Source organism: Coptis chinensis, chromosome 2 (genome assembly GCF_015680905.1).
Source record: "Coptis chinensis isolate HL-2020 chromosome 2, ASM1568090v1, whole genome shotgun sequence".
NCBI classification, from domain to species: domain Eukaryota; kingdom Viridiplantae; phylum Streptophyta; class Magnoliopsida; order Ranunculales; family Ranunculaceae; genus Coptis; species Coptis chinensis.
In genome coordinates, this window is record NC_141457.1 from 42,197,668 (window position 1) to 42,222,831 (window position 25,164).

The window sequence follows — 25,164 nt, forward strand, 5'->3', positions numbered from 1 at the left end:
ATCATGGAGAAGGCTAAGGAATTGAAGCTATTAAATATGCGACTTGGACCTATTTTAAAGCCTATTTGGAAGCCCAAGGCCAAAGGATTCGTTACTTGGACCAAAGCCTACAAAAGAGGATAGAAGGATAGAGCAAAAAAGGGAAAATAGACTTCCGCGTCTGGGACGCATTGATCGTGGTTCCAGACGCATTGCTCGCATCTGAAACGCCTGGATCATGTGTCCAGACGCATGAATGGAAATTTCAATCCAGATAAAGTCTTGTGACAAATAGACTGCCATAATAGCTTTCAAACAAGGGTTGGATGAAAACAATGCTTTATTTAGATCCCTCTTCAGGAAACCACCCCGTGATTTAGAGGAACTCCTAAACAGGGTTGAGACTCATGCGGGGTGGGAAGACTTTATCAAGACAGGTTTCCTTAATGGAAGTCTTGAGGAAACCATCTATATAAAGCAACCAGAAGGATTCATTGAAAATGGTCAAGAGCATCTTGTTTGTAAGCTTAAACGATCCATTTGTGGACTTAAACAAGTTTCTAGATCTTGGAACATTCGTTTTGATAAGGTACTCCAATCTTATGGATTCGATCAAAGCCCAGACAAATCTTGTGTGTACAAGAAATTTGATGGAAACGTAATGGTATTTCTTGTGCTTTATGTCGATGACATCTTACTCATTGGAAATAATGGGAAAGTGTTGTCAGACATCGGTATGGTTATCAAAGCAATTTGATATGATGCACTACACCATAACAGGCTATTTGCAACAGTAAAAAACCGTTGCTAATAATTTTCGCAACGCTTTTTAAGTGTTGCAAATATGGAATGGGTAAAGTGTTGGAAATTTTTGTAACGGTTAATAAGCGTTGCAAACAGAAATTTCCAACGGTTATAAACCGTTGCAATAATGATTTGTAACCCTTTTTATAACTATTGTGTACAAAAATTTAAAACCTTTGCAATGGTTTTTAAGCGTTAGTAATTTGTTAAAAAATTACCAATGGTTCTTAAGCGTTGCAAAGTTGTTAGTTAATTTAAAAAAAATTAATTTAAAAGTCGTTCATAATGGTTATAAACCATTGCTGATGGGTTGCTGCTGATAAAAAAATATAATTTCTCATATTTTGTTTCTCCTCTTTGCCTACAGAACTATCAGAGACCACACAACAACAGTAACAATGTTTCAATATTTTAACACAAGTGATAGCAAAGAACATATGTTTCAGCAAATTTATCTCATCCTTAAGTAAAACAATATCTTCCACTGATGGCTTCTCTTCCTCCGGAAGTAACTGTTCAGAAGATTTCTCTACTGATTTCGTTTCATTATCCTCTTGCTCATTTGTGTTGCCCTCTTGCATCATGGTCTTATCTAGCACAGTTGGCATTGGAACTTCAAAAACATCAGTTTCGCCTGAGTTTTCATCAGAGGTATCAGTTACACTGCTGTCATTCCCATGACTATTCTCTTGGACTTGTGGAGGTGGAGGTGGTGGCGGAGCAGTCGGATCCTGCCCATCTTCGCTTTCAGGAATAACTGGCTCCTTTTTGTTTTTCTCAAGTTCTTCTTGAGCTTCCCTTTCGGCAGCTTCAGTAGAAGCTAACTGGTCTTTCAGTTTCTTAAGCTGTTCTTGGGCCTGGCCCAGTTGGGATACCAAATCTGCAACTCGTGTCCCGAGTTTCTTCTGATGTAATGAATCGATCAGTTGGGGAACCTCGTGGTGAGCGACGATCACCTAGCTTAGGGCTGCGATCAACTATTGGTCATTGATGGAGTAGATCAGAATCGGAACCTGATGTCCTCACCTGAAATGGAACCTTAGAAGATTACCTTTGAGGCACATCTGAAACTCTTTCCCTGGCAGCAAACTAAACAACGTTTCATATATCCAACTGTGTATAATCCAACTATACTAACATGCAGGTGAACAAACGGTAAAAAAAGATAAAGGACGCACTGTGCTTGAACTTGTAAGCTAATAGCTAATGGCTTAAGAGAACAATTTTCTCCCGCACAATTTTCAACGGCTCAAGCATTTCACCATTATTATAGTCATTGTTTACCCTAAACAAATTCACAATATAGTATATTGTTTTTAACTCAACTAGTTCCACTATGTTGCCTAGGCACCTAGCCTAGTATAAAGAATGAAAACCAAAAAGCCTTGCAACATGGTTAAAAAAAAAAAAACAACAGGAGAAGTTGCCAGCTTGTTTTTATTACCATCTCATCTACTATAATGAACTATTGAAATACCATGTCAATGATGTCATGGTTACTATCATCGCCCCGCAGTTTCATTACACACTGGCATCAGTTTCAAGAAAATTTGCATATGAAACTTGAAGACTGGAAATCACATTTTAGGCACAAGCAATATATATCCTAAACATAAGTATATCATCAACGTACAACCAAGTAATACTCCTTGGCTTTTAAGTTACCATAAATATTAAATCACTGGCTTTTCATATTTTGAATCATAGATTAACACCACACACCCTGTGTATGATATTGCAAGTCAAGTCCTGTTTCATCAAAATTCTCATGCCACTATCGTGGAGCTTGTCTCAGACCCTCAGGCTATATAATGTTTAACAGAAGCTATATGTTTTGTAGTCATGAGTCTTGAAACGGTATAAAAACCCATTAGTTCTAATAAATTTCCTGTTTCTAAACCACCATTTAGAAGACTTTCTTGCAACCTTCTAACTTAAAAACAAATTAAACGACACAGAGACAAGAAACATTATTTTAAGTGCAACAAGTGCATATTTTAACTTTATCTTTGGTAACCATGATGCAATTTGGCAAATCATTTACAACCTCTTCCAAGAAAGTAAGTAGTACAAAACGTGTATGTTTGCAAAAAGTACTTCCCATCTAGTAAGCAATCCCAAAACAACACTTTTACACCCGACTTACATAACATTATTTGCACGAGAATACACGCGTGTATCTCGATACAAATCAACAATCATCAATTATTATGTATAATAAGTAGGTAAGAATAGAATTATTGATCCAAAAAACAATAAGAGCCCCTTATATCCAAAAAAATTCTGAAGAAATCATAAAAGGACAAGATTACAACCGCATCACAAACACCCATCAGAACTTCAAGGTGGTAAAGCAGTTGCTTCCCCACATTTAGTTAAAGTGAAAAGGAGTTTACGGAGATCAACATTATTCAAGGCACGCCAAAAGCATTTTAAAATACAACATTAATTCATTTTTTGAGATGTAGTTAGCCTTGAATTCATGGTAAGAACTATAAGAACAATAGCTACAATGGAGATGGGATTGCTTTGATCCTTCATATTTTACTCTAAACTCTCAAAGAAATTTGTACAAACAAAAACAAGATGACACAAGTGTAATATACTAATATATGTAGGAAATACAACAGAGGAATATTCCTATTTAATTAATATATATGTAGGAAATACTAATATAAGATTCCATTTATCTTATAAATATCAAATAACTACTACACAACTCCCAACCTACTAATATGAGTTTAGGTTCCACAGAGATGCAGTCAACATTTGAGATAGTTTGATGGTTCATACCTCCTTTCCAAAACAACACCACTGTGGGTGCCCTGAAACTATTGGTTAGTGCTGGGAAACAAGCAAGTGCCTCCCCACCTGGGCCGAGAAGCGAGATTACACCACTAACCATTTAGTTACTTTGTTCACTGACTTGTGCGATCTGTTAACTGAAAACAAGTCAAAGGTAACAGATGAACTAGTTTTCCCACATGAAACAGAACCATTTAATGAACACATAAATCGAAAAAATGATATTAACTAATTAGAAGTCCTTGGGACATATTTTCATATACAGAAGAGCTAAAATTCGCTTTACAAAAGAAAGAATTACATAAGAACCCAGGCAATAGCAGAAAGTCATTTTTAGTGTTGTATTTATAGAGCAAGGTATGCGCAACAGCCCCATGACACTACTCATGTGTATGTCAAAGCCAATCCACACTAAATTATTGTCAACATAAGTTCAACAAAGAGTCTCAATGTAAACAAGTTGGCGTAAGCTCTATCACAAAGACAACTACTAAAATGTCATATGCAAGACAAATACAACTCTCACTCTCACTACAACATCACAAGCAAAACACATAGCACATGAACTATAAACTACACATCATTTGCATTACTTATAAACAACATCGAACCTTTTTCGAAAAGCAGAATATATTGTTTTTCGAAATTACCGCGATGATATTTGCACCAACACTATATATCCGATGATACAAACTTGCGCCGACAAACACATTTAACTCTCAATAATCAATCACCACATTATTCCCAAACCCACACAAAAAAAAAATCAGATCTACTCTAACAAATCCATATCCACACCAGAAATGAAATAAAACCGAGCAAATAAGTTTAAAAAACGGTAAAAATGAAAGATTATACCTAGGCATGATACCATCGGGTTGGATTCCATGTGGGAGACAATAAAGTTCCCAACATGAGTTACCAACTTGAATCCCTGCCTGACCAATATGAATACTAATTATTTCTCTCATTTTCTGCTTTTCAGATCTGCATTCTTTTTTGCAAAGAAAGAAACTAGATCTGGAAAAATAAGTAGAAAATAAAACCCTAAAAAATCAATTTTCTAGTTATAAACAAAATTGAAGGCAAAGGATAAAAAATGACCAGGTTACTTTGTTCCTTTGGTTTCCAGCAAGAACCACCGAAAATTAGTTATGTACGGATTCAAGGATTTGAAGAGAGAGAAGTAAACATTTGATGAGTGCGAGATCTATTTTAGGGCTTGAAATGCGGCGAGCGGTGAGAGAGAGAGAGGAGAGAAAGAAAGTTATGTTTTATACTTAAACCGAAATAATAGAGCGCGATTTTTTTGTTTCCCTCTTTCGCGAAACTTTAATTTGTAACACTTATCGAACAATTTTTAAGTGTTGGCAATTAATTTCTGAAATTCACCCAAATAAACCAACGCTTTACAACATTGCCAACGCTTATTTAACGTTGACAACTTGCTAACGGTAAATAACTATTGCAAAACAAAAAAGGTGCGTGTTGCAAATATCCTATTATGGTGTAGTGATGGACTTGGGATAAGCGGGTCACGTCCTTGTGATCAAAATTATAAGAAATCGCAAGAAAAAGATGTTGTGCTTATCTCAGGCTACCTATATTGATACTATGTTGACTCATTTTAACATGCAAAACTCCAAGAAAAATTTCTTGCCTTTCAGGCATGGAGATATAAGGGAAAACGATAGTTTTACCTACGAATAAGCGATAAAACTCAAATGTAAGTAAAACTAGAACTATTTTCTTGCTTATATATCAAAGTTTTCTACTCTCGTTTCAATGAAATATGTTTAGAGTAGAGAATTTGTTCCACTCCTAGTTTGTTTAGGTGTAACGTGTCCTAGTTCGTGTAAGCTAACAAAATCGTGAGAGTAATGGAATTGAAATTAACTACGATGGTGAATCAAGCAATCAAGATGATATGATTCAAACTACGGAAATACTAAATTGACAATATGAGGAGGAATTAGGGGAATTTGATTCCACCTTGATCCGACTCAATTAACTAGCGAGGAATTTTTGTAATCCGAATTGCAATGCTTACACATAGCAATTGGGTCTATCTAATCGCTAATTGTTCATGGTAATCTCTATCAACTAACAACTAGCATGTGAAGCAATCAAACTCATTCTCATGGTGAACTAATTACTTTCTAGAATGGAATAGATTATTACAAATAATTATACGCTAACAACAATCAAGTTTCATCAAGGCTTCCTCAAACCCCTCTAATGGAGGTTTTAGCCTTAAATTATTATACTATCATTTCTAAAACAAGAACTATCAAAACAAGTCATTATTAAATAAGTAATTAACTTTATTAATCTAATTCAACAATAGTCTAAGATTCAAAATGAATTAAAACTGAATTTAAAACTAATTTAGAACTAATATTATGAATAACTAATTATCAAACTAAGACAAACTAATTATGAATTTAAGACAACTAAAGCTTAATAATAATTGAATCATAAAACTAAGTTGAAATGAAAAACTAATTCTTTATTATAAACTAAATCTGATTCTAAATAAAATTCATTTCTTTGTTCTAAAACTAATTAATTGAATGTAACAACTAATTCTATATATAACTAAGTAAAAACTAACTTTAAAACTCATTTTCTGATCTAGAACTAGGTCGCTTAAGAGCTAAGCTTTTGTCTATTGATATAGAAGAGACCAGATCCACAATTTCGTGCATGGGCTTGGAGCCATGTTTTGGGCCAAAAAATCGAGCCCAAAACCTCAATACTTTAGTCCACAAAGGGCTTTCCAGCTAGAAATGACTTCAACAGCACTTTTCATCCACTTTGTCTCCTCTGATTTGGTCAAGGCTTGGACCATTGGAAAGCCCTTTCCAAGCCGGTCGTTTTGACATAAAATAGCCCCAATTCCGAGGTTTGAGTCCAAAGATATGGCCTTCGGAAGTTCTGTTGACTTTTGTACGCTATTTTTGCCCGCATTGACTTTGACTTTTTAGCTTTAACTGGGTTTTAAAAAAGCTTTTTCCCCTTGAATTTTGGCCTTTAATCATAGAACTTCTTAGCAACTAACCTTTGCTCCTTTATCTCGCAAAAGAGACGCATTTCTACACATATTCGACTCCAATGCATGAAATATATACGAACACAATAATAGTACTAACTCTTACTTATTAATCATATAATTGGTCCAAAACGATATTGTGAAAGGGGTTAAACTACAGTTTTTGGCTCTTATCAAACCACCCCCAAACAACATTTTGCTTGTCCTCATGCAAATATGAGAAATTAGAATAAGTGACCAAAAATGGAGTTCTAACTAATCTCGTTTTGTCGAGTGCGATTGCATTGACCATATGCAACAAGGCCTTAAACCACTAGGAATTCCCTAGTGGACGAGTTATAGCCTCGTGAGAGTTTTCCAGTGAAGGTACTCACAAACTTCATCTATACTACAATGACTAAGAAATAAAACTATTGTTTCCTTATTTATTCTCAATATCTATCCATCTCAATAGCAATGAATATAGAATAATCAAGTTGAATCCTAAGCTAATATATGCATAATAATCAATCATCTACAAATAAACATATATACAATGAGTAATGCTATGTAATGCACTAACAAGTCCGTTTCTAAAATTTTGGAATATCAACCTTAAGTAGGTCCTCACATAAATGTGAAGGCAAAAATACTCTGATTTTTCCGCTCAAGTTTCGCTACTCCAGTGTGCAGTGGGCAGACTTTACCTTACAATCTCAATGACACACAAGGAAGCCGAAGTCGATCAAACACATCTGCCACTTACTATCACACTAACCTATTCCTAATTGAGCTAGAGGTCTTTATTAGGTATTGCAGGGATTAGGTGATGGTTTAAGAATGAAAGAAATGAATATTCAAAAAGAACCAGTCTGAGATTAATAGAGCCTTCATATAATGTAACTAGGGAAAACCTTGTTCTCTAGTCGGAATTTACTTCTCCCTTGTGTCATTTCTCGAATATTTCACTCATATAAGGCTTTAGGCTATATTCTCACAGGATTTGTAGAATAAGTACTCTAGCCTAGATTTCAAAAACTTACTACCAATGCAACATAGATACTCATGTAATATATTTATAGAAAGATGCAAAGATTATTTTCTACATATTAACCTAAGTTTCTAAAAACTATTCTAATGCAAAGCTAACGTGAAACTTCTAGATTATTAAGAGTATAGAAGGAAAACAATACCAATATTCCTAAGTGTATAGCATAAACTTTTTATTTATGTGTTTTTTTTTTTTTTTTTTTTTTTTTTTTTTTTTAATTTTTGAATTTTTTACTAGAAAACAAGTGCATATTATACATATTTATATCCTAACAAATGCCTTAAATTGCGCGTGTTTCTATGGCACCCCCAAACAAGAAGCATGCTTTGTCATCAAAGTATTGAAATAGAAAAGATAGAAAAATACCATGGAAACACGTGAAATTTTGGAACATCTGCAAAACAAGGTTAAAACATACTAGTATAGAAAAATAAAAACAGACGCAACTCTATATGAGTTCCACCCGTTATGGGGTTACAAGAAGTAAATTGCTTGGGACATAAGCAAACAAAAACTGAAATAAAAACTTACCTTATCTCTAGTGTTTAAACGTCGTCAACCTCTTCTATAAAGAAATGAGGTTCCTTCGCATCCTGCCACGCCATAATGATTTGTCAGGCTTCATGCCATTTATCATTTACAATCGTTAACCTATTAAGCGCCACTTGGTCAGATGGGGTGTAAGGTGCAACCTGGTGATGTTGTATCCTCCACCCTTGCCAAGTTATTGCACAGAAAGATCGAATAATACAATTGGTAGGTCTCACAATGTCGACCCCAACCCAATCCGTGAAGCGGGTACAAAAAATAGGGAAGAAACATAGCATAATACGGCAAACTAAAACAGGCATAAGAAGGTACTTATGCCTCATGCTATGGGCTCGTGTTAGACTAGACATTAGGGTCTAGGGAATATCATAGAGTGTACATCCCCCAGCTAAAGCAAGGAAAATATCACAAGTTTCGTCATTTGCAAAAGAATAACGCCATTCCCCTATAATGTTTAGCATGATCCAAAACATAACAGTGCCCACGTTCATGGACAGGCTTCCAAGGGCGACGTTATATTCCCCTTGGTCTTATATCATTAAGATTCCTTCCCCATAATGCTCATGCAAATTCTCATAGTTATAAAAGTACATATTATCGACCAAATAGGCCCATTAGTCTTCTATTTTAGCGGGCATAGCAAGTCCAAGAACAAAAGCTAGCAAAAACCTGGTAATTTCCATTGGTTCATCCTTAATGGTGATGGAGAACACATCCGGTCTATCAAAGAACTTACAATTATCATAAAAATAAGAAGTAAGTGCCGGAGAATAATGTTCATCAGGTCTTACCATTAGCGGTTCCCAGCCTACGTGTATGATCACCTCGCGAAACCAAGTACCATAGGTGTCGCTTTGGAACAAATCTTCAAAAGACTGCTCCGGTATGATTGTAGGAGATGTCATCACAATAAACACACTCTAGAACTACTACAAACAACCCTGGAAAACTCACAAAAAATCAGAAAATTAAAGTGGCTGCGAAGGTCAGGGCGCATGGTGCACTCCGAAATTGCTTGTGAAGGGCGCGGCGTACGCTTCTGTCTTGGGCGTCCAGAGAAGAGAGCGCTGGGTGCACTCTAAATTGGCCTTGGTAGGGCACAAGGCGTGCTCTGGTCTTGCTCGAAAGGAAAAATTTAGAGGTTCAAGGTGAGAGATGCAAGTGAGATGTGTGGGTTGTGAGTGTAGAATGAATCAAGTATATATAGAGTTTTAGTTTCTAAAACGAATCAACAAGTTGCCAAAAAATTTTAAGGCAACTGCCGGAAACAAAATATTCTAAAACCAAAACGGAAACAAGTTAGGTACATATTCCGAATATAAACCAATAGCTTTTTGGTTAAATTCAAAATAGCAACTTCCTAATTCTATTCATTGAAACTCCATTCTACAACAATATCTAATCTTAGCCACACCCATATCGGCAACATTCCCAACAACTCATATTTCCACGATTTGCAAGTTTTTAACTTCTAAAACGGTGGACAAGATAAAAACAATGCGAAAAACAATAATACCACCCCCAAACAATTCGGGAAGGTGGGAATCATTCAAAAATCATCGCATGCTTAGACAAGAACCAAATTAAATTAAAATAGAAATTCAGATAACAATTAACTACAGAATTCAAATTTAACAACTCAATATCCAATCTACTTAAAATAATAAAAAAAAACATCAAAACAACAAATTTCCTAAACCACTAGCCCTGAGATGAAGATGGGCCCGAGTCATCCTTCCTTTGGCGACGACGCTTATGCCTCACAGACTCCTCTGAGGAAGAACCCCCGATGGGTGGCATGCGTTCTAGGATTTCCAATCGGAACCGGCATTGTGCCTCTATAAATGCCTTCATCTCTTCCCAACGCTCATCCTGGCACTGGAAGTTCATCTGCACAGTCTTCTGCAGGTTCACATGTTCATCATGAATGGCAACCTGCCTATTCTGCAAGTCTTCACATATATGGTTCAAGGAACGCAAACCACGATGCAACACTGACATGCATTCCATATTTGAATTACAGTTCTCTAAGGCATTGGCATCAAAACATGTCGTGTCCTCCTCATCATCCGAATCACCCTCTTCCACAACCCTTTCTCCCGGCAATCTCCAAACTTTCTAAACACATCCCGTATAAGCAATTGTATTTGCATGCAACTTCAACATCGTCCGCTCAGTTTTGGGTTTCTCACCAAAAGGCAACATAATCTTCGTAATTAAAGCAGGAAAGGGTGTGGTACTTACTCCAACTCCTCTAATCATTGTGAACAAGAAGTCAATGATGCAAAATTCATACATCTGGTTCTGTAGTATCCAGAGTACGTGCAGACAGTTTAGACCGATGTCACTGAACTTCCCTTTCCCAATGACATTTTTACCAACCCACTAAGCTACAGCCAGCTGGTTGGTTCTTAGTGACTACTGTGGACGCAATGCGATTTCGCATTGTACTCTCCTTCCACAATAATGTCTTTCATCAATGCCTCTACCCCACCATACTGGGATTCCTGAACGATGGCTACTAGCGGGCGTTTTGGCATAATGCCCAGAACCTCACTCATCATTGAAGCATGCACTTCTCTCCTCGCACCATTCGACTTCACAAAAATCTTCCTCCCCACGATTTCCAGCTCCTTATAAAAATTTAAAACCAAATCCTCATGGTAAAAATCATCTTCCGTATACCACAACCATTGCCAATCCCTATGTTTTATTTCGTCATCGTAAAACGGTGTAAAATGGTCCAATTTGTAAACTTGTTCTAGGAGGATTTTGCGCTTTGGGCCATTTAGTAATGGAATTCGAAATGTGGGTTTGAATAAGGTGGGGGAGGGTAAATGGAACAAGAAATCAAACCTTGGTTTGATTGGTCTTTTGATTTGGGTGGAAATTTTTGAATTTTCTTTTTCGATTTTTGGAACTGTTGGAGAGAGAATGGACTGGAGGGGGCGAAATTCGGTGTGGGTGGGTTGTTTTCAGATGGTTAAAATCGGTGGTGGTTTTCTCCTTTTTTTTTTTTTAGGTTTTGGTTCGTTAATGGAGGTGGAAGGATGAGGAAGAAGAAGAACGCGATGCGTTCTTGGGTTTAACTGTTGACTTGGGCGTAAGCCCAAACAAATTCGAAAATACCAATTTTGTCCCTATACGCGCAAAAGTTAAAATTAAAATTCTCGAATTGTTACCGATCTGATTTTTGCGAATGAGATATGAAAATGATCAGGAGAGAATTTCCAATCTATTGATCTATAAAACACTCTATTCTAATCGTGGTTGACATATAAAAGGTGGAAAATGCCTCGTATTGCGTGAATGACGTAAGTTGCACGAATGTATGAAATCTAAATCCATAGATAAAGTCAACCCGAATCAAAATACGATTAAATGGCATGAGCAACAAAATGGAAAGTTGAGCAATCAAGGATGGAAAAATCAACCCCACCCCCAAACATGGGTCTTTTAAAGTCAGATTCCCGAGACTTCCTAAATTACTATTTTTATGATTTTGATATTTTTTACTTTTTATGACTACGACTTAATATAAGGAAAACATTAAAGAAATAAAGACATAATTCACACCATAGAGAAACATGACTAAAAACTGAGAAAACATGCAAGAGTGGAAAATGAGAATTATGTTAAACGTGGACTTAGGATCTGGTACTTACAGCCACACACTCTAATAGGAGGGCCCAATTACCTGAATGGTGCACTCACCAATATATGGAAGTGAAATGGAGTACACCGAAGAATAAAATAAGTCGTTTATAGTCAGATATTCGAGACTTTAACAAATAACTAGATATATATACATACCTTATAGTTTGCCATATATTAACAACCGAAATAGTTGTGGGTCGTGCCAAAAATAATTATCACAGGAAACACATCCAAACACCATCAAGCACCATGATTTCCCATGACGTAGCATAATGGAATGAGAGAAAATATTGATGACTCTAGAATCTAACTTAGCATGCAAGGTCTTCTTGTTTTTCCAACAAAAGGGTGGGCAAGTGAATGATTTTGAGTAAATAGATGGTTGTGGAAGATATGGTGGATATGGATGAATTGTAAAAGTAAGAAATGGAAGAAATGAGAGAGTGGGTTTATCACAAAATTCATTGGTGGAGTGGGTTGGTATAATCACACAACTGAAAATGAAAGTATCATATGGCTCTATAGGTAGTACTTTCATACTAGGAGAATTTAAAAAATCATGAAGCACAAGAGAAACAAGAGGGTCAAGTGGAAACTTAAGGTTCCTTTGAAAAGGTGGAAGGCAGGGAACATTGATGGAAGGTGAATGAGTGACAGGATAATGTGTGGTGGGTGAATGGTGTTCAGCTAGAGTTTTCAGGTCTATATCATCAGAAGTTTTTAGATATGCAAGACATTCTTCAATAGGTGAATTAGAAGAATCACAGGGATAGTGGGTAAAAATTATTCTTCTGTCATGGCGTCAATGTTGGAACTTCCGAAGGTTAGAAATTGGTGCATCTGATTATCAGGAACCGTGTTGTCGAAATAATATTGAGCTAAGCTATCGATCATGATAACCTCTCCGTCCTAAGTCGTATCTGGGAACTGTTTCGTTGTTTTAAAAACATTTACCTCAACAGAAAGATGGCCAAAAGACATGGACATCGAACCATCACGGTAGTTTATGAGCGCGTTGGCAGTAGCCAAGAAGGGACGCCCTAAAATGATAGGAACAGAGTCGTTAGCGACTTCTGTATTGAGGATAACAAAATCAGCAGGATAGTAGAAATCTTGAACCTTAACAAGCACGTTTTTAACCACACCCTTAGGATACTTAATAGACCGATGTGCTAATTGCAACATCATTTTAGTAGGTTGTATCTCCTATAGACCTATTTGTTTATATAAATAATAAGGGAGTAAGTTAACACTTGCCCCCAGGTCTAATAGTGCGGTCGTCGTGTGGGAATCTCCTAAGGTGTATTGTACAGTAGGACGACTAGGGTCCTTGTACTTAACGATTCCATTATGTTCTATTAAAGTTGGAAACTGTTAAGTTAAAAAGGCATCTTTAGGAATATTTATCTTACGCCTAGTAGTGCACAACTCTTTGAGAAACTTAGCATGGTGAGGTAACTTTTTAATCGCTTACAGAAAAGGTAAGTTTATCGTTAGATTTTTATAAACTTTCTTAATCTTGTCAAAATTTCTATCTTTATTTAACATGGCTAGCCTCTAGGGAAACGGTGGTTTCTCTCTATATTTAGCATATGGATCAACCGGATGTTTAACCTTAGCCTTTTGTTTCTTAGGTTGTGGTTTAACTGGTACTTTTACAGAGGTAGGTTCTTCAGTTACTACTTCGGTATCTAGTAAAATATCCGGTGTAGGGACTACTGGTGGGGTAACTACAGGCATCGTTACGGCGCTATCTGTAGGAACTGTTATGGTTGCATTAAATGACTACGAACTGTGAAACACCATGAGCAGCGGAATAAAGGTGTTCACGGTTTGGTTTAGGAATTGATATCTTTAGATCCACTAAGATAACTTTGAGAATCCAAGATCTATGAATCAGCAACCTCTTGATTTTCTGTTGTATTCCTATCCTTAGAATGGACGTTGTGTGGGAAACGATCTACCAACCCTTTCTCTATCTATTTGCCTCTCTTTTTCTAATCAAGTGAATAGTGAATTTTGGCCAAAAAGAAAGGTTTCTATTTATTTGCTACAACAGGGACCATGAGGAAAAATTAGGGTTGGGCCTCGACGGGCTGGCTTCCCATGTTAAGCCCGAACACACACTGCCAAGTCCAATGACAAATGGCTTATTCCACTAAAGGTCATTGTTGCCTTCTACCACAATCCCAAATTACGTGTTATGTTTATGGGCTCTATATTATATGCTTGTTGATCTCCCGTGTTTAAGATATCGAATGCCCGTTGATTAAGTCAAGTTCTTCGACAACTACATTAATCAACTTCTTCGTCCTTGAGTAGTACCACTCAACCTTATTGTCATGTCGGATTAAATCCACCCGCCGGGTTTACATGACAATCCTTATGAAACTCCTCAAGGGGACCGATAAGAGCCCAAAACTGTAGTTTTAACCCTTTAATAATCATCTTTGTTAGACCAATTATGTGAATAATAAGTGAGAGTTAATCTTGATTACGTGTTTTATGCATTTCGGGCTTCAAAGTCCATTATGTGCGAGAAATGTGCCACTTTAGCGAGATAAAGGAGCAAAAGTCGTGAGAACTTCGAATGCCATATCTTTGGACTCGGACCTCGGATTGAGGCCTACCTTATGTCAAAACGACCGGCTCGGAAAGAGCTTTGCAATGGTCCAAGCCTTGACCCAATCAGAGGAGCAGAAGTGGACGAAAAGTTTGTGGAAGCCAACTGCAGTGAAGAGGCCTTTTGAATGAGGAAAGAATTGGGTTTTGGGCCTGATTCTCTGGCCCAAAACATGGCTCCAAGCCCATGCACGATTTTTGGATCTGAATGTATAAGAACAAAAGCTTAACTCATTGTTAATGGCAGTTAGGTTAGGTAGATAGGTTAGAATAGAAAGTAGCCATTAAAATAGCTTCTAGATCTAGATTTAATTGTTTTATTTAATTAGTTTCAAATCCTTTATTAGATTAAACCTTTGAATCTTGTTCTTCATTTAATTAGATCAATAAAGTAGTATTTTTTATCAATTTCGATTTTGTCATTTCCATTTCTAGATCTAATTTCAATTCTTGTTCTTATTTCATTTTAGTCATTAATTTAGATTTCATTATTGTTTAATTAAGTAAATTTCAATGCTTTATATTATGTTTAGTTTTAATCTAAATGGGAATGATTATGAATGATTCAAGGCTAAACTCCATTAGAGGGGTTGAGAAGCCTTGATGAAAGCTTGATCCCGCTTTATCGTAGAGTCGCCGTAATTTCTATTCCACGCCGAAATAATTAGTTCACCATGAGAATGGGTTTAATTGTTCACATGCTAGTTATAAATTGGTAGAAATGCCATGTGTAATTAGGGATTAGGAAGAACCGATTGTTCTCGTGTAGCAGTTCAATTCGATTACTGACGACTTCGTTGTTAGTGGATTAAGTTGAGTTAAGGTGGAATCAATCCCCTCTAACTCCTTATCATCGAATCAACGTAGCATTCCCTTAGTTGTCGATAATCGACTAGTTGCATTTAGGTGGGTAGTTGCATCGTAGTCTAGTTAAGTAATTAAATGTAAATCTCTCATTGACTTTAAGTAGAGTATTGAGACTAGAAAACAAGCATCTGGAAGGACTAAGAGTGGAACAATTTCCTACTCCACTTAGTGCAATTCGCATCGAGAGTAGAAGCTTTGATAATAGACTAGTAAAAGTCCAGTTTTAGTTTACTTACGTTTTGAATTCATCGTTCATTTCGTAGGTAGACTAATCATTTTACTTTTATCAGGGACATTATCATCTCGACTTCTTGCGGGTCATGGATTCCTTCTATAATCACCAGCACACCTTACATACAATGTCATTACCCAATCCATCGAGTTTGTTGATTCACAACTAAATCTCACTCATTGATGACTTAAAGCAATGTACAATGCATGTACACGTAAGTGCACGCTATTATATCCGGATTAAGAGGACAAACATCCATAATAACAGAGGTGTTTGTTCTCTTATATAGTTAGTATAAAGAGAAACAACCTCACTTGGTCCTGTTCAATACACACGAAGTGTACTAGTGTAATCATTTAGTCAAGATAGACTAATACCAGATTATACTATAACTGTACCAATGGTTTGTCCAAATCCATCTAGGTTGGGAACATTTACTTATACTTTATAAGGTACTGATGATATGATCTTCTGTGTATCACCACACACCATATCATCTACAATATAAAGTATTAGACGCATGCATATAACTAATAACATATATAATATGCATAACATTTGCCCATATGATTCTCATTCATAATATAAAGAATTAGAGTTAATACAAAAGTAATGCTTTTAGTATATAACCCTATCATTATTAACCACTCTGCCATAACGGAAAGTGGTGATGGCATTAGCTCACCTACGTTTCCATTTTCATTACTAGTATTACCGTTGACCTCAAAGGCTGTGTTTGTTGTTTTACGATTAGGTATCGCTTGACCTGGAAACACACCTTTGGGTTGTACTTTCTCTTGGGCTAACTGCTGTAAGAAAAGTTGGATGGACTGTAAAATCTATTATTGGGTTTGCATAAAGGCGTCGAAATGATTTGGTTGTGGAGGAGTGTTTGTTACAGGTTTTGTGATAGGAACTATGTCATATTGATTATTAACATGTGGGTTGTGATAGTTATGATTAACCGGAACGATACCTCTATTAGCATTATAATTATTATCGTTATAATTAGTATAATTCCCTTGTCCTTGTCCTTGTCATGGTGGAGCTTGGTTGTAATTGTTTGCTGGCCTAACATTTTGATTATTATACCCTGGAGGTGTAACTTTTTGATTATTTCTCCAATTGAAGTTGGGATGTTGTCTCCAAGGAGCGTTAGGAATAGGATAGCTATTAATGGAGCAATCATTATCTGGTTGTGATGTTTGTTGTTCATAGGCAAGAGAACAATAGGAGTCTGGATGATCAGGACTCAAACAGAAATTACATGGATTAGAGTTGACATTCATGACGGGGATATGCTTTTGTTGAACAGAAACAGTTTCTACCTTTCTAGTGAGAGATTCGATTAAAATTTTAAGCTCAAGATCGGGTTTAATCTCAAACATACCGACATTCTTAACTGTTGAAGAAGAACTAGCGGAGCGGGGGATATCATCACTACCCCTTAAATTATTATTACGCTTTGTTTGATATTCAAAAAACCTATAAGCCTCTAAGGCTCCTTTACTGAGGAAACTACCCCCATTCATTATATCAAGGACCTATTTATGGTGGTGTAAAAGTCCCTTGAAAAAGGCACGAACTAACGTGTCTTTCGCAAGGTTATGATGTGGACATTCTATAAGAAGGTCAGTGAAACGATTCCAAGCCTCTGAAAAGGATTCATGAGGATTCTGTTGGAAAAAATTAATCTTGGAAAGTATTTCATCTGTCTTCAGTGGAGGGTAAAAATGTTCCATAAACAATTGAACAAGTTTGGCCCATGAATGCACAGAATTAGGCGCTTGGGCAGTTAACCAAGACGCCGCCTTGTCGGCTAGGGTGAAAGGAAACACCCTCAGTTTAATTTGTTCCGCACCTACCGTAGGATGATGGAATGTGGCAAGAACTTGTTCAATCCTACGCATATGCTGAGAAGGTTTTTCATGGTCTAACCCATAAAAAACTGGTAACAAATTAAATATATTTGGGGGGATTTTGAAATCCCCCACTGGGTCTGCAAGAACGATGCAAGATTTTAGGCTATCGTTCAAGGCTTTGTAAAAGTCAGAGAGAGGAGACTCTCTTTCTTCAGCCATTATTTAAGTTGTAGTGTGTGGTATACTAGATAGGTTTGTGTGTTGACGTTCACAATAAATTACGTTAGTCATTTTTTCTCTACTTGACCTTAATCTCATGCAAGGCTAAGTCTAATATTAAAGAAACACGACAACAGTCAAAACAACCCTGATATGCTAGTATAAATCCTCTAATAGGAGATGCGAGGAGTTGGAGAAAGAAGTACCTGAATGTATCCTTGCTTCGCTTATGAATAGCATCTTATATACACGAGCTCAGTGTATAAGTTAGAAACACTGAATAACTTGAAGAAATAGAAATTTGGACTAACTTGTGAAAATCGGGCTGTTCAGAGCAGGGCGTAGGGTGTGCTCAGATTTTGCCTAGAAAGGTGCGGGTTGCCTCTTTCCTATCTCGAGTTCTAGGGGTTTCAGCGCGTGGTGCGCTCTATTTTTGCCTTGGATTCCAGGGCGCGCTCGTGCCTATCTCGAGTTCCAGGGGTTTCAGCACGGGGTGCGCTCTATTTTTGCCTTGGAGGGCGTAGGGTGCGCTCGTACCTTGGCTAATGTCCAGACAATAGAGTGCGGGGTGCTCTCTGAATTTGCCTTGGAGGGCGCGGGGTGCGCTTAGTGTATCCCTGCGAAAAAAAATCAGTTCTGAAGCAAACAACCACAGTTAGAACCAAACAAGGGTGGGTGGGTTTAATGGAATTTTGGTAGGATTATCACTACTAAAGAAAATGAAACTAAACACAACTAAGATGGAAGCGACGCCATTTTATAAAAGGGAAAACGATAGTTTTACCTATGAATAAGCAATGAAACTCGAACGTAAGTAAAACTAGAACTATCAAAACAAGTCATTATTAAATAAGTAATTAACTTTATTGAACTAATTGAACAATATTCCAAGATTCAAAATGAATTAAAACTGAATTTAATACTAATTTAGAACTAATATTATGAATAACTAATTATCAAACTAAGACAAACTAATTATGAATTTAAGACAACTAAAGCTAAATAAGAATTGAATCATAAAACTAAGTTGAAATGAAAAATTAATTCTTTATTATAAACTAAATCTGATTCTAAATAAAACTTATTTCTTTGTGCTAAAACTAATTAATTGAATGTAACAACTAATTCTATATTATAACTAAGTAAAAACTAACTTTAAAACTCATTTTCTGATCTAGAACTAGGTAGCTTAAGAGCTAAGCTTTTGTCTGTTGATATAGAAGAGACCAGATCCACAATTTCGTTCATGGGCTTGGAGCCATATTTTGGGCCGGAAAATCGAGCACAAAACCTCAGTACTTCAATCCATAATGGGCTTCTCAGCTGGAAATGACTTCAATAGCCCTTTTCGTTCACTTTTGCTCCTCCTATTGGATCAAGGCTTAGACCATTGGAAAGATCTTTCCAAGCCGGTCATTTTGACATAAGGTAGTCCCAATTCTTAGGTCTGAGTCCAAAGATACGGCCTTCAAAAGGTCTATTGACTTTTGTGTGCTATTTCTGTCCAGTGTTTGAGCGCTAGTGCACTCTGTACAAAATTCTGACAAATGTGTAGGGCGCTGAAAAGCGCCCTCCTCAAGCCTGCCCCGAGGTCCAGGAGTCAAGATCGAAAAATGAGACGAAACATTGGAAACGTGGGAGTGAAAGGTGAGTAATGGAAGTTAGGTGTAGTGTGGGTTGTGAGTGTAGAATGAATGAAGTTTATATAGGTTTTAAGTTGCTAAAACGGATCAGGAAGTTGCCAAAAAGTTTTTACGGCAGTTTCCGGAAATACTAAAATTTCCAAACCCGAAAACGGAAACAACTCATTTTCTTGATTCTAAAACAAACCTAGTATCTTTTAGGTTGAATTTAGGATAGAATCTACCTATTTTATCGAGATTTTATTCTACCATGATACTTATTCATAGATATGCCTAAACAACCATATTTTCACCCTGGCTCCACAATAACTTCTAAAACGAAGGTCATATAAAATCATGCTGGAATAGATAACACCACCCCCAAACAATTTGGGAAGGTGGGATCAACATTAAACAACCACGCACAATGAAAATAACGACATTATATTAATATTGGTATTAAATGCCCTTTTATTACAAAATCCAAATTACAGAATTAAAACTTACATTAAAACAATAACAATAATAAAACTACAAAAACATCAAGCTATACTATCCCTAACCACTTCGTCAGATCGGTGGCGGAGGGCACACGCCGAGAGATGGCTCCCGAAATTCCGATCAAACCAGCACCATTCATCTTTCAGCGACGACGCTCGTGCCTCGATGGTGTGTCCTCAGAAGGAGAATCCCCGTGAGGTGAGAATCGTGCAAGCATGTCGGCCCGGAACTGGCGCTGAGCTTCTAGCTCAGTCCTCATCTGTTCCCACCGCTCGTCCTCCCGCTGGGATCGGATCTCGAAGTTATGATGGATAGTAGCCTGTCGAGTCCGGAGGTCTTCGCAGATAGTGTTGAGTGAACGCATGCCACGATGAATTACGGCCATGCGTTCTGCATCTAACCAACACCTCTCCAAGGCATCAGTATCAAAACAAGTCAAGTCCTCCTCATCCTCCGAGGCATTCTCATTTCCACCATCCTCCTCGTCATTCTCATTTCCACCATCCTCCTCGTCCTCTACCCTATCCTCAGGCAACCTCCAAACTCATTGGACACAATCCTTATAAATACGAGGATTTCGGTGTAGGGTGATGTAAATCCTATCAGACGCTGGAGCTGCTCTCAACTTCAGCATGATCTTGGTTATCAACACAGGGAGAGGTGCAACAGACTTCCCTACTCCCCTAATCATGCTAAGCAAAAACTCCAAGATACAAAACTCGTACTTCTGCTCCTAGAGTATCCATAAAATGTGGAGGCAGTTCAGACCGATGTCGCTGACCTTCTCCTTCCCCAGGACGTTCCGACCAATCCAAGCCGAAATGTAGCCACCGGGGTTGGTTCTAAGGGATGCCTGGCGAACACAATGCGAGCTCGCATTGTAGTTCCTTTCGGTAACTGTCACGTTCATTAACAGCTCTACCCCGTTATATTGGGACTCCTGTAACATGGCATCCAGATGGATTCTAGGCGGAATGCCTAGAATCTCAGCCAACAACCCAGTAGTTATTTCCTTCCTTCTCTTCGCCACCATAACAAAAATTCTACTCCCCTCCAACTCCCTCGTATTGTAAAATCGTCCGACTAAATCTTCGTGGTAAAAGGCTTCAGTCGAGTACCACAAGCTATTCCAGTCTCTACTAATCATTTCGTCACCGTAAAACGGCGCGAAGTGGTCGCCAGTAAATGCTTGCTCCGGCAAAATTTGACGTTGTTGAGCCATTGGAGTGTTTGGAATGTAGTGGGGGTGTAAATGGGATGTGGTGTTGGAATTTTAGTCGACCGAATGAAACAAACAGTGGTGTTGGCGCGGTGGTGGCGCGACAGTTCATAATTTTGAAATTTTCGGTGGTTTTTGGTTTTTTAACTTGGTGGAGGTGGTGGTGGAAGGAATTAGAGAAGATTTGAAGTGGATTTATGTTGGTTAGCGTGGGTTAAATTAGCTTTCTTTTTAATTTTTCATTTTTAGGGTTTGAGTTTTTGTTTTGTCTGTTAATGGCGGTTTTGAGAAGATGAAATCACGACTTGGTGTGGAGGTAAGGGGCGCAAGTGCGTTGCCGGTGCGCGCAGGTTGGGCCCAAGCCCAATTCGGAATTTTCGAATTTTTCGATTTTTCGCGCAATTTCAAACTAAAATTGCCGCCGTTCTGAGTCCGATTTTTTGCGAATGAGATATGGAAATGATCAGGAGAGAATTTCCAATCCAATGATCCGGAAAACACTCTATTCCGACCGTGGATGACATATAAGATAGTAGAAAATGCCTCGAAGTGCGTGCATGACATACGTTATGCGAACGAATGAACTATAAATTCATAAAATATGTCAACCCGAATCGAATTACAATTAAACGGCCTAAGAAACTCTAATGGGACCTAAACATTATAGGACGGAAACAAGAACACCCCACCCCCAAACAAATTTTTTACAACAGAGTTTAGAAAATTTGTTTTTTTTTAAGTTAACTTTTAAAGTCGATTCCTAGACTTCCTAGATTACTATGTTTATTCTTTAATATATATATATATATATATATATATATATATATATATATATATATATTTTTACTTTTATAAGGAAAAACAATAAGCAAGAAAGACATAATTCACCCTATAGAGAAACATGACTCAAAAATCCGAGAAAACATGCAAGAGTGGAAAACGTGAATTATGTTAAAGGTGGACTTAGGATCCGATACTTACAACCACACACTCCATAGGGAGGGCCCGGTTACCTTAATGGTGCACTCACCAATATATGGAAATGAAAGGAAATGTACCAAACACAAAAATTGAGTCGTTTATAGTCAGATACTCGAGACTTTATCTAAACTTATGTATGAATATGCAGTTTATCATATATCAACAACCGAAATAGTTGTGGATCATTCTATAAATAAATATCACAGAAAACATATCCAAACACAATCAAGCACCAAGATTTCCTATGACGCAACCTAGTGAATTGAAAGCGAAGTCGGATAACCCTATAATGTAACCTAGCATGCACCTTCTTTTTCATTTTTGAATGAGAGGGTGTTCTAGTGAATAAGTGTGGAAAAATGAATGTTTGTGGAAAAAATGGTGGATATGGATAAGTTGTAGAAGGAAAGCATGTAAACAATGAGGATGTGGGTTTAGCACAAAAATCATTTATGGTGTAGGTAGGAACTGTTTCAAGTTTTAAAATGAAGGTGTCAAATGCTTTGTTCTTATGAAGTATTTGTTTACTAGGTGGATTTAAAAAATTATGAAGCACAGAAGAAACAAAAGGATCGAGTGCAAACTTGAGATTCCTTTGAAAGGGTGGAAGGAGGGGAGTCGAGGTGGATGTTGTGCAAAGTAGTTCTTGATAGGGTGAATCATCACCTGCTCTAAGAAACTCATCGAATTCCTCATCTAGATTGGTCATATCCACGTTACTATGATAGTCCTCTATATCTTTGAGAATGTCATCTATCTCGTCCTCATCAGTAATATGTGTATCGACTAGTGTAGGGATGAAAATGTTGGGGTCTGAACTTCCAAAGGAAAGAAATTTGGGCATATGATTATCAGGGAACGTGTTGTTGAAATAATCTCGAGCAAAGCTCTCGATCATGCTAACCTCTCCATCCATAGACGAATCGGGTAAATGTGTCTTTGTTTTAAAAACATTTACTTCAACAACAAGATGGCCAAAAGACATGGACATCGAACCATCGCGACAATTAATGAGCCGCGTTGGCGTTTCCGCCGAAAAGGACGCCCTAAGATGATCGGACAGAGTCGCGACTTACATGTCGAGGGATGACAAAATCACCGGATAGTAGAAATCCCCGAACTTTTACGAGCACATTTTTTCGACCACACCCTTAGGGTACTTAATAGACCAATCAGCTAATTGCAAGGTCATTTTAGTGGGTTGCATCTCGTCTAGACCTATTTGTCTATACAAATAAAATGGGAGTAAGTTAACACTAGCCCCCAGGTCTAATAACGCGGTCGTCATATAAGAATCTCCTAAGGTGCATTGTGCGATGGGATCTAACCGTGGTCCTTATACTTAACAATTCCATTATGTTCAGATAGAGTTGGGAATTGTTCTGTTAAAAAGGCGTCTTTTGGTATGTTGGTCTTACGCCTAGTAGTACACAACTCTTTAAGAAACTTAGCATGGTGTGGTAGCTTTTTAATAACTTCGAGGAATGGAAGGTTTATAGTTAGATTCTTGAAAACGTCCCTAATCTCCTCATAATTAGTATCCCTAGTTAACATGACTAATTTTTGTGGAAACGGTGGCTTCTGTCTATATTTAGCAATGGTATCACCTGGATGTTTAACCTTAGCTTTCTGTTTCTTAGGTTGTGTTGTAACTGGTACCTCTACAGTGGTAGGCTCTTCAGTTTCTATTTCGGTATCTAGTAAAATAGCAGGTGTAGGGGCTATATGTGGGGTAACTATAGGCATAGTTACTTTGTTATCAACCACTCTGCCGTAATCAGAGTGGTGATGATGGCCTTTAGCTCACTTACATTTTCATATTCATTACTAGTATTATCGGTTACCTCAAAGGCTGTGTTTGTTGTTTTAGGATTAGGTATTGTGTGACCTGGAAACACACCTTTAGGTTGGGCTTTATCTTGGGCCAACTGTTGGCTTAAATTATTAACGGATTGTAGAAGCTGTTGGTTAGATTGATCCATGGTTTGGAAAAGTTTTTGGCTCACTTGTATGAAGGTGTCAAGACGATCCGGTTGTGTGGGTGTAGTAGTCATGGGTGGTGTGACTGGAACTATCTCACGTGAATTATTTATGGGCGGATTTTGATAGTTAGTATTTACCGGAACGATACCTCTATTAGCGTTATAATTATTATAACTACCTTGACCTTGTACTTGACCATGTCAAGGTTGCACTTGGTTGTTGTAATTATTAAAATTACCCTGACCCTGTCCTTGTCGTGGTGGAGCTTGGATAAACCGTATGTTGGCCTAACATATTGATTATTGTACCACGGAGGTGTGGCGTGTTGGTTATTTCTCCAACCCGAAGTTGGGATTTTGTCTCCAAGGGGCGCTAGGTTCACTATTAATGGAACAGGCCCTGTTCATAGGCTATAGGACGATGGAAGTCGGGATGCTCGGGGGCTCCAAATGAAACTACATGGATTTGAATTTACATTCATGATGGGGATAGGCTTTTGTTGAACAGAAATGGCCTCTACCTTTTTAGTGAGTGATTCGATTAGAGTTCTAATCTCGGGATCGTGTTTAATTTCAAACATACCGGCGGCCTTAACTGTATTAGAAGAACTAGCGGAGCGGTGGATATCGTCACTACCCCCAGTTGTTATTTTTCGCTTAGTTTGATCCTCTAAAAATTTATAAGCCTCCGAGGCTCCTTTACTTAAGAAACTACCCCCATTCATTATGTCAAGGACTTCTTTATGGTGGTGTAGAAGTCCTTTGAAAAGGCACGAACTAACGTGTCTTTAAGCTAAGTTATGATGTGGACACTCTATAAGGAGATCGGTGAAACGATTCCAAGCCTCTGAAAATGATTCATAAGGATTTTGTCGAAAGAAATGAATCTTGGAAAGCAGCTTATCCGTCTTTAGGGGTGGGTAAAAATGTTCCATAAACAGCTGAACAAGTTTAGCCCACGAGTCCATAGAATTAGGCAGGCTTAACCAAACCAAGACGCCGCCTTATCGGCTAAGGTGAAAGGGAATACCCTTAGTTTAATTTGTTCCGCACCAACCGTAGGATGATGGAATGTTGTTATGACTTGTTCAATCCTACACATGTGTTGATAAGGTTTTTCATGGTCTAAACCATGAAAAACGGGTAACAAATTAAAAATATTTGGAGGGATTCGGAAATCC

General features: G+C 37.6%; 1 long non-coding RNA gene and 1 other non-coding gene across 5 annotated transcripts; one reads left to right on the forward strand and one right to left on the reverse strand.

The window, feature by feature from the left end:
- Nucleotides 1-1,100: 1,100 nt before the first annotated feature.
- Nucleotides 1,101-4,856, reverse strand: LOC147516098 (uncharacterized). Of its 4 annotated transcripts, XR_015210935.1 has the most exons (4): nt 4,693-4,851; nt 4,447-4,608; nt 3,577-3,725; nt 1,101-1,809 (listed from the first exon to the last, which is right to left on the reverse strand). It is a non-coding gene; the product is annotated as an uncharacterized LOC147516098 (long non-coding RNA). The 4 variants fall into 4 exon arrangements; XR_015210936.1 differs by having other exon boundaries at nt 1,101-1,861; nt 4,447-4,856; XR_015210934.1 differs by having other exon boundaries at nt 1,101-1,872; nt 4,447-4,856.
- A 19,922-nt stretch (nt 4,857-24,778) lies between these two features.
- LOC147516099 (small nucleolar RNA R71) lies at nt 24,779-24,885 on the forward strand. The gene has a single exon (XR_015214595.1). It is a non-coding gene; the product is annotated as a small nucleolar RNA R71 (small nucleolar RNA).
- Nucleotides 24,886-25,164: the final 279 nt, after the last annotated feature.